Source organism: Octopus bimaculoides, chromosome 19 (genome assembly GCF_001194135.2).
Source record: "Octopus bimaculoides isolate UCB-OBI-ISO-001 chromosome 19, ASM119413v2, whole genome shotgun sequence".
Classification (NCBI taxonomy): domain Eukaryota; kingdom Metazoa; phylum Mollusca; class Cephalopoda; order Octopoda; family Octopodidae; genus Octopus; species Octopus bimaculoides.
In genome coordinates, this window is record NC_068999.1 from 30,769,531 (window position 1) to 30,780,548 (window position 11,018).

The following is an 11,018-nucleotide window of genomic DNA, read 5'->3' on the forward strand; positions in this document are numbered from 1 at the left end:
TATATATATATATATATATATATATATATATATATATATGCATATACAGAGAGAGAGATGAATAGAGAAAGAGGGAGAGACTAAGAGACGTATATGTGTTTGGTACAGGTCTCTCTCTCTCTCTTCTGAGCAGGCCAAAGCTTTGTAAATGGACTTGGCAGACCGAAACAGATAAAAGCCAGCTGTATATATGTGTGTGTATGTATGTATGAATGTGTGTACGTATGCCTGTGTGGGTATGTTTGTATGTATGTATAAGTGTACATCCCCACCTTTCATCACCATTGCTTCTTTTTCTTGTCTTTTCGGTTGAAGTTGTGCTTATTTTCATTGTTTTGGATTTCTTTCGTTTTCTTTTTATCTCTAGGGAATTTGTTGACAAGCTTTTTCCATTTACTTTTTTCGTTTCTTTTAAATTTATTTACGGTATACCCTCGTATTTTTTTCCTCGTCTGGCTTGAAATCTTCAGTTAACATCTTAACCAAAGTAAATAGATGGCTCATCTATGTAGTTTGATCTTAGAACGGGGCCACTGAACCGCGGAGGCCACTTGCGACTGCAGGGGTTAGCGACGGTCCTGAAGGTATCTCTTTTAAGATATGTAGTGTAAAGTATGTTGTGTAAGGTATTAAAATTGTGTAGGACATGGTGTACATGGTATGACGTGTAAAGCATGTTGTGCAAGGTATGAAAGCTGTGTAAGACATGCTATGTAAAACACACTGTGTATGGTATGCTGTGTAAGGTATACTGTATCTGGTGTGATGTATAAGACATGCTGTATAAAGTATGAATGATGCATAAAGTATGCTGTATCTGATGTACTGTGTAAGGCATGCTGTGTAAAGTATGCTGTATCTGATGTACTGTGTAAGGCATGCTGTGTAAGACATGGCATGCCTTGAGGTTCATAGAACAGTTAATGTTTCCCTTGAGTTTTTGTACATTGAGGCTAAAGGGAATATTTTCTGATCTATATATTCTCTCACATACACAGCCCACCACAGACAAGGGTAAGTGGTGAGGAAGTCAAAAGCTGAAGGAAGCCTGTCATATATATATATATATATATATATATATATATATATATATATATGCATGTATGTATGTGTGTGTATATATATATATATATAGTGAATCCAAACAAAGAAGAACATACAAGAAAAATCAATAATGCGAGGAAGTGGTAGAAGTACTGTATTATCAGATGCTCATGAAAGGAAGGAAAGAGAGGAAAATATAAATATATATATATAATTATCCGAAATGTACAGTATTATATATCCATCCTGGCTAATCTTACCAATCAGTTTCACACAAGGAATATAATGGAGTGTTAGGTAACAATCCGATTACATAACCTTACGCTTGTCAGAGTTAGCTGATATGAAAGGGTATATGGTGACTGCTCTCTATTGTCAGCGGTAGATTAACACAACCAGTTTATGGTTGCTGTGAAAAAGGTGGTGAAACAAAAAAGGGCCAGGGAATTAGGTTAGAAATTATGTCCCTTGGTTAGGTATATTGTGAAGCCAGTAAGAGTTATCTTGAAGTGTGCATTATTAAGTGTGATACGTGTAGTGGTGTTATATGCATAATTTTTTCCAGGAGTGTAGGTATATATAGTTGTATTCATTGGTCTGTTTTCTTTCTGTATTGGTTAAGGTTGTGTGTGTGTGTGTGGGGGGGGGTTATGTTACCATGCAGTGTGCAATGTGTGTTTTTGGGGGTCTATATATGTGTGGGGGGGTACAATGTGTGTGAAAGAGTATATGCTGGGGGAGGTGGGAGGCAGTCTATTTTGTGGGGTGTTCACCTTATAAGGGTGTGCATGTGTGTACATGGGTGCTTTTGGTCAAACTCTTTGCTGGGCCAGAAGGCATTGTTGGACGGTTGAGGCTGGGGACTTGTGGTTGCAGTCATGGTTAGGCACACAGGTATGATGAGAGGTACTTCCTTTCATGCGGGAAAGAATTAAACACCTCACTCCTGCATTTCAGATAAATATTTGGGCATTGGGTACCCTTTAAACTTGCTCTCTTCTCAGCCAGGCACAACCTGCACTCCCTGCTGCTATTGAAGTATGGTTTGCATTTCTCCAGGATCTTCCACTTTATGCTGCACTCTGTGCTGCTTTCTTTCAAAGACCAGTAGGGTTGTAGCATTACGTCTCTCTGAGATGTTTAAGAAAGACTGTTGCCCCCACATACTTTTGCACACTTGGTTGCCCATTGGGTCCTATGGCTGTTACCTCTGCTTCATATACAACTGTCTCCGTGTTACAACGGCCATTCAGTGGACAAGTTGTGTTACTTCTGAATGAGCATTCTGCCTCTGCCATGAGTTTAAGCATACCTACTAAAATCTTTTTTACATTAGGTGCACAGCTAAAGAATATTCTCAAGGTATGTCTATTAAATATTTTGTTGAATCTATTAGTACGGGGGAAGTGTTTATCAACTAAACTAAGGAACATTTTACCTACTCTGGTTTTAACATTTAAAGAGAAGCATTGCATCACTACACTTTCCAGTGGTGCTTTCTCTTGGTGGATTTAGGGTCTGGCATGTAACTAATACTATCCTTGAACCTGCTGGCAGCCAGAGCCCAGTTGTAGTGTGGGGCGGTAACATTAAAGCTCTCTTTGCTTGAAGACAAGCTGGAGATTCTCTGGCTAACACCCTTAACCAGGTTCCTGAACACTACGGCTGGATGGCAGGAACCTGTGTTAATGCATGATGGCTTCTCATCTGGTTTCCTAAAGGGCCTATAGGCACCAGATTCGAGGTCCAGGGTCATGTCAAGGAAATCTACCGTTTTCAGGTTGGTCTCTATTGTGACCTTCAGTCTGTGGGAGTTCATGGTACCTGTGAGGTCCTTTCTGAGCCTATCTAGCATGTGGCCATTAGCCCCTCTTGATATTGCTTGCATGTCATCTCTGTAGAGGCCAAAGCTAGTTGAAGGGAATTTCTTGTTTAGTATATCTAGGATGAAGAGACCGACCAGGTCACATACATCAGCACTGTTGAAGGCACCCATTGCCATGTCGAAGGAGCTCTTTGGGTCAGTACGTTTGGCCCAAGCTGACCCCTTACTGAAAAGTAGGGTTCTTCTGGTGTGCATGTTAATGTGTATGTCCTTGTTGCTGACTTCAATGTGGGCCCTAGCAAAGTTCAGTGGTTTTAACAGGAGCTCCCTTGATATAGATGGGTAAAAATCCACTATATATTGGGTAAACCCAGCTCTACTCCCACTGCTATTGGTCTTAAACAATGTAATGACCTCATTGGTGTTGCACCACAGGGCAAGGTCAGAGGTGTCTTTAACACCGTAACTGATCTTTCTGATGAGCCGTTTGCTCACCTGTCTGATCTCAGACTTCGCCGGGTTTATCAGCCTACATTCAGGGTTAGAGGCAAAGTTAGGTTTATGATCCTTGATCATTATAAAGGCTTCTTTCATTGCCAGCATCTCTACTCTATTTTCTCTGCCTAGTTTAAACGCTATATCTCTGGCCTCTTGGTTACTACTATCATACGTCTGGAAGGTAGCCCTCCCGTACGTCTGTGTAATACTGTTGTTAAGTAGCTGTGCGTATGTGTCACTACTTACTCTATATAAATTTTTTGCTTTATCAGAGCAGAGACTGGTCCTATCAGAAGATTTAAGCCTACTGGTGTCTGTTCTAAGTTTATGTTGGAAAGGGTTTGAGGACTTATGGAATTTCAGGTGAGGTTCAATAGATCATTTTTGAAGGCCTCCAGTTTCTTGATCTTGGGTGGAAACTTCCTGGATCAAAGCTTAGAATGTTCAGTTTCCATTGGTGGTTTGGGCTGGTCAGAGTAAAAAGCCTTTCATCTCACCCACTTGAACACTTTGATTATTTTCTCCAGCAGCAGCCTTGTATAGAGTTTGTTCAGCGGTGTATTCTTTGTTGAATATCCCAAGTTGTAATATTCCAAATCTATTTGTAAAAGATGTATATAATATTATAATCTTTGGTGACTAAGTAGAGTGCACTGCTGGTAAGTGTAGCTATATGGCACAAGCCACAGAGGACCTATCACAATACACTCTACATTTTGTGGCAGTGTGTGCATGCATGAGTCATCTAAGAGACCATAAAGCACTTATATGTCTGTCAATAGTGTGGGTATATTATCCGAAATGTACAGTATATGTTTACTGTTCTGTTATTTGCAGTAAGAGTACTTAAACAGAAAGAGTACTTCATCCAATGAGGGATAAATATCATTTAATATACACATTATTTAAATGTAAGCTACTAATAGTTTCATGCCATGGAAACCCAATAATTTGGCAAATTTATATAACATGCCTTGTGTTGCACCTCTTTAAACAAATGTAAATGGATCAAAGAGAGATCAAAGACATGAATGCTAAATATGGTGAAAAGATCACACATTCTTTTTAGATCCAAGAATTACTCCACACTACTTTATTCCAGATCTGAAATTTTAAGCAAATACAATTACATGGGCCAGTTCTTTTTGTCGAAGTGGAGTTTATCACTCTTTGCAGACTATGTGGCTGTCTCACAGAATTTGACCTCCTCCCCATTGAATTATTCTACACCAGGTAGATTAATTTTGATTTTGACTGACAAAGGGTATGCAACTATTGGTTTTCTTCTTTTTCTTTTCTTTCTTTTTTCCATTTTTATTCACCTCTTGTTTTCTTGTTCCACCTTTTGCATTACCTTCTCATTTTTTCTCATATCTTCTCATAGACCAGTATCCTGTTTTTTAAATAAGACCAACCAGGTGTATTTGAGCTTGAACGATTGCTCAGAGACACAAGGCATGTTAAATCTGCCAAATTGTGTTTTCACTGCATGAAACTATTAGTAGCTCACATTTAAATGTTGTGTATCTTAAATGATATGTGTGTGTGTGAGAGAGAGAAAGAGAGAAAAGGTTGAGTTCTATTTCATCCTTTACTCTGGGTGGTTCCTAAGTTTGATTTCTAATAAAGATTCTTCATATTAAATTGGTAGTTTACTGTTGTAAGTATTTTTTGAATAAGAAAATGTTACAAGTATCAGGTGTGTTATGAGCATTTATAGAACGCGTATCCTATAGAAACTCAACAAACAGTTAAAGATGGAAAAGAGAAGGTGTTAAAGGTTTTATAAAATTTTAATCTATGCATACAATCGTTTCGAACAGTAATATTAACATGTAAATAACATAGAAAAATTTAGAAATTAATGTAATTATAATTAAATTAATTACATATTGTTCTCTTCAGTGCAAAGGAAGAATACATCAAAAAGAATGCATCAGAAGAAAATTATATTGTTACAGAAGACTAAATGGAGTGAGTGTCACATAACATATTTGGATATGCATAATATGCTTATGAAAAATGAAAGATAAAAATATGCTAAAGTAGTGTTGAGTCTCGTTGTGTATGAACTGTAACTGATGTGGCTAACGGTTGTTTGAAAATATAAGTGAGACATGTTTAAGAAACACTCTCTCTGTTTGAAGATAAGTAATTAAGCAATAGACATTCCATATAAAGCATTTATCAGAAGAAGTCAAAGATAATATAATATAATGCATGGATTAAAATTTTTTAATTCTTTTAACACCTTTTCTTCTCCATCTTTAATTGTTTGTTGAGTTTCCATAGGATACATGTTCTATAAATGCTCATAACACACCTTATTCTTATATATATATATATATATATATATACACATGCACACATACACATATATACACACATATATATATATATATACATATACACACACACACATACACATATACATACATATATATTTACACACACACACACACACATATATATATACACACATACACATGCACCATACATCTATGCACACGCACATACATATATATGTATACACACGTAAATGTGTACTTGTGTGGCTTTGTCTTGACGTATTCATGGTGCATAAAAACAAAGTTATTTTGTATAAGACAGTGCCTTTGTTTACAATCTGCTGCAAAATACATGTTCTGCTCGTGAACTGTTCACTATTCAAAGGACTGCAGAAAATAGTGCCTTACTTGGAAACAGGTGAGGGTTGTTAACCAGAAGAGCATCTGATCATGGAAAACTATTTCAATAAGTTCTGCTTGACCCATGCCATCACAGAAAATCATCATTGTCAACATCTAATGTCCATTTTTCATGGGTTGGTAGTGACAGGAACTTGCAAGGTTAGGGACTGCACCAGGGTTCATAGTCTATTGTGGTTTGGTTCCTATGGATGGATGCCCTTCCTAATGCCAACCACTTTACAAAGTGTACTGGGTGCTTTTTTTATGCGGCACCACCACCAGTGGTAGTGACAAAATGAAGATGATGATGATGATGATGATGATGAGGATGGTAATGACAATGATGATTTCTTAGAATGGAATCATATTTATCACTTTATGTCTCTAAATTATCTTCATCATAATACTCTAATAATGGTTTCAAATTTTGGCACAAGCCAGAAATTTCAGGAGAAGTAAGTCGTGGTACTTATTTTATTGACCCTGAAAGGATGAAAGGCAAAGTTGACCTCGGCAGAATTAGAACTCAGACCATAAAGATGGACAAAATGCTGCTAAGCATGTTATCTAGCGTGCTAACGATTCCACCAGTTCACCACCCTTCATGATTCTCTTATGATATCATCAATAAAATAGAGTACCTGTCAAGTTCAAGTCTCATGTAATTGATTGTCCCTGGCCCATTAAATTTCTTAGCACGGTGTCTATGTTAGACATTATATTTCAGTTTATAACACAATGGTCTTTAAATATGAAGTCTAAATTTAAATAATAACAATAACAATTAAAATAACAATCACACAAAAACAAAGTACAAAAAATAAAAAGGAAAAACCAGAAGCATACATGTTCTTATTGATGACAACCTTGGATGTTTCTAAAATACTGTGATAGTAGCTGTTGTTGTTTATCCCCACCAAGTTAGCTATAATCAAAGATCTTCCAGTCATAAGCATCTTATCGTAAAGGGTTTGCATGACTACAACATGTCCAATGTGTTCTTTCCTTGTTTAAGACATTAAGATGTGATTTCAAGAAGATTTGGTGCTATTTCTAGCAAGTACCCAATTCAGCTCATCACTGTGGTTGTAGATTAGTTTAGATTAAAAACTAGAATAAGAACCAGAAGTATTTTACCGATTAGAGTTTTTGTCAAACTCATAGAATAACTTTTAGAGTTTTAAATCATTCATTAACTGAAAGGTATAAGATTCACCTGCATGAGAAATGAATGTAAAATGATGATGATGATGATACATACATACATATATACACACTTATACATACATAATACATATGTATGTACGTATGTGTGTGTGTGTGTATGTGTGTGTGTATATATATATATATATATTAGTCAATTCGAGGATGTCAGGTCCTCATTAGGGATTAAATAATCCAAAGATTTCACTGGTTAATCACCATCATATAAGGAGAAAGTATTGGTGTTTTGTTAGGGAATATTATAGTAATACATATTAATACTGATAAAAGGAAGAAAATGGAGAATTATAGATTTATTTGTATGATATAATGAGGTTGAAAGATTTTTTTATAAAAGCAATTCAAATAAATTATGAATTATAAAGCTCTAAAAGAAATGGTAGATGCCAAAAACATACATATATGTTTTGAGTCATGCCCCATAGGTGATTAGTAATTCTAAGCATTTGGGTAAAGTCATATGCTAAGAATTGGTCATCATTTTCAACTATATGGGGCAGAATCTCATTAGGGCTTTATGAGCTTATACACTATAAAGGTTAATATATCTCTTGAAAGGGTGTAGATGAATTACTAAGAAGTTTAAAAAGTTAGATTATATATATTATGTGTATGTATTTAGCTAGTGAATTATGCATGTAAATAAAGATACAATAAAATAAAAAAATAAAAATAACATACAAATAAAGGTAAAGTAAGAAGATATAATATAAAAAGTAAAGAAAAATATAAATATATGTAAAATAGCATATAAATTTAAAGAAAAAGAAAGAACGATACTTAAATATGCAAGGGAAGAATTATATAATAAAATAAATGAAGGATAAGTTAGATAGTAAAAGATTATTTTCATTTATCTATTATCAGAAAGATTAAGTTGTTAGAGTTGTTTTGGGAAGTTTAATATCTAGAATTAATCAGTTAAGAGGTCAAATTAAAAGAGAAGTCCAACGAGAGAGTGAAGAGAAATAGAATAAAATATAGCATAATGAAATAAAATATAGTAGAATATGTGGCAGCATATATTGGGTATTTGTTATAATGTAACATATGTTTCTAATAATTAATTATTAACTAAATGAATAAGTAAATTGGAGATCATTTCATTATATGTAGGAATAGTGTATAACATTATACGAAGAAAAAGTGCAGTATTTGTATTCATGATCGATTTTTTTATTTTGCTAAGGTAGATTAGAATAGAACTATTTAGTAGCTAAACCAAGTGTTGATATTTAAAGATTATTTAATAAATATGAATTGTAATATAATTTAATTTATTCTTTAAAAATAAGAAAGAAATAACTCATATGCTAGGAATTTATAGGTAAGGGGATATTATTTATATATATTATGAAAAAAAAATAAGAGTGAATGATTGTTAAAATATAACCATTTATATATTATGCATATGTTAGAAATAAGTATATTTAGGCAAGATATAATATATATTTTACATTTCACAAAATTATAAAGATAACTGCTGGTTCTAATAAAGATCTAGTTAATTCAGTTTCAAATTCAGTAAAAATATTTATGGTTAATAAGGTACCTAACAATTAGTGATATTAATCAAAGAATGGTTAATGATATTTATAAAATAGATATTCAGGAGTGTGTAGGCAAGCCGAGAATTTTTCAACCCTCTCATTTAATAATTGTTTGCTAGTAAAATGGATGTTATAGCACACTAAAGTGTAGAGTTGACAAATTCTATCAGGTGGGTGGTAAGATTTTGCAGTACATATAATTTTCTATCTAATTTTAAAACTGATATTACTGTCTTTTAATTTCCAGATGAATTTACTAAGACTAGTTGAAGAACGTTTATTGGGATTTCTAAATGAGCATCCTCGAATTGACTGAATATTATTAACACATATCAATGTGTATATGTATTACTTTTTATTACATTAAGATATATATAGTATATATAAATATTAATTTGAAAATTCCACTGGAAAAATGGAGACAATTAAATTGGATGTCTCTTTAAAAGACGTTCCCATAGCATCTTCAGGAATGCTTGAAGGATCTAATAAACAAAACTAAGGAATTCAGAATAAGGTGTAAGGTTTATTATTTTGATAAGAAACTCGAACAAGTAAATAAAAGTATAAATCAAGATAGAAGCAACAAAATGGATATAATTGAAAAACATTTTAAAACAAGAAGATAACCACCACCTAATAAACATCTCGATGCTTTTGAAGACGAATTATGGGATACAGTTAGAAATATCAAATTCATGAAGCACCCACTCAGAGATGAACATCAGTGGAAGTCAAGATCAATAAACACGGATTTCAAATCTAAGGAAGGTATTTTGGTTCACTCTGATGAAACAGGAAGCATCTATAATTGGACACTGATCTATATCAGGATCTACTTAGGAAGGAAATGACCAAAAAATACAACATAATTGCCCGAAATACATTAAGAACTATAAATCTTGAAGCTAAAAAAATTATGACTGGTAACACTATTGAAGATATAACTGAATATTTTTTTTTCCTTTAAGGCCTAGAATTTTTTAAAGGACCACAAGGATAATTTTGAAACAAACTCTAAAGTTAGATTAATCTGCCCTGCTAAATCAGATATAGGTAAACTTAGTAAATATATTATTGATAAATATATAGAAGAACTTAAGAACAAAATTAAATTGAGATTATGGTCTAATATGCAAGAAGCAATAGACTGGTTCATCAAGATAGAAGATAAAAATGAATGTAAATTCTTATAGGTAGATATTAATGACTATTACTCATCAGTTCACGCAACAGTCCTAAATAGTGCCCTTATATTTGCTAAAAATAATACTAAATTGTCTAGGAAGGAAATTCAAGCCATACTAACAGCTAAAAAATCAATAATTAAGTTTGATAATAAACTATGGGTCCAAAAAGATACATCCGACTGCTTTGATATACCTATGGGATCATCTAATTCAGCCCAAGTCACAAATTTGTTTCGTATATACATTCTACAAAATTCAATAGCAAATTTCCAGAAATAGTGGGTGGTCTATATAGGGATGATGCACTGTTTATCATCAAAACCCTTCAAATAGAAAACTAGAATTATACAAGAAAAAAACTCTATCAGTTCTTTAATTGTTTTAGACTAAATATTTCAACTGAAAAAGCATAACTCAATTTTTTAGGCATGAATTTTAACCTTAATACTGGAAAATATGTGCCATACCATAAGCCTAACTCCAAAATCACTATATTAATATAAAAAGTAATCATCCAAAGTCTATTACCGATTGTTTAGTTAATAATATAGAAAAAAGAATAAATTACCTCTCATTTAACAAAGATATCTTTAATGACAACAAAGAATTATACAATATTGCATTGGCAAAAACAGGGTACAAATAGAGAATTAAATATATTAAGCATTATTCACATACAATTAATAACAAACAAACATTTACAAGAAGGAAAATGTAACCTTGATATGGAAAAACATAACACTAAAGCTATAATTGATACAATAAATACAGATAAAACAACTAATAGATTATATAATAACTATATACTGAATAAAAATGACGAACATAGAAATAGGGTAGTAGAAGCGACAAAAACAGACCTTAAGACTAACACATATTCTGATATTTATAACAACATAAACAGGCGTAGGAGTGGCTGTGTGGTAAGTAGCTTGCTTACCAACCACATGGTTCCGGGTTCATTCACACTGCATGGCACCTTGGGCTGACCAAAGCC

General features: G+C 33.4%; 1 protein-coding gene across 9 annotated transcripts in view; it reads right to left on the reverse strand.

Annotated features, from left to right (window-relative positions):
- LOC106871878 (blood vessel epicardial substance-B) overlaps nt 1–11,018 on the reverse strand; it is a 535,134-nt gene that overhangs the window by 346,898 nt on the left and 177,218 nt on the right. The gene's annotated exons all lie outside the window — the stretch shown is intronic.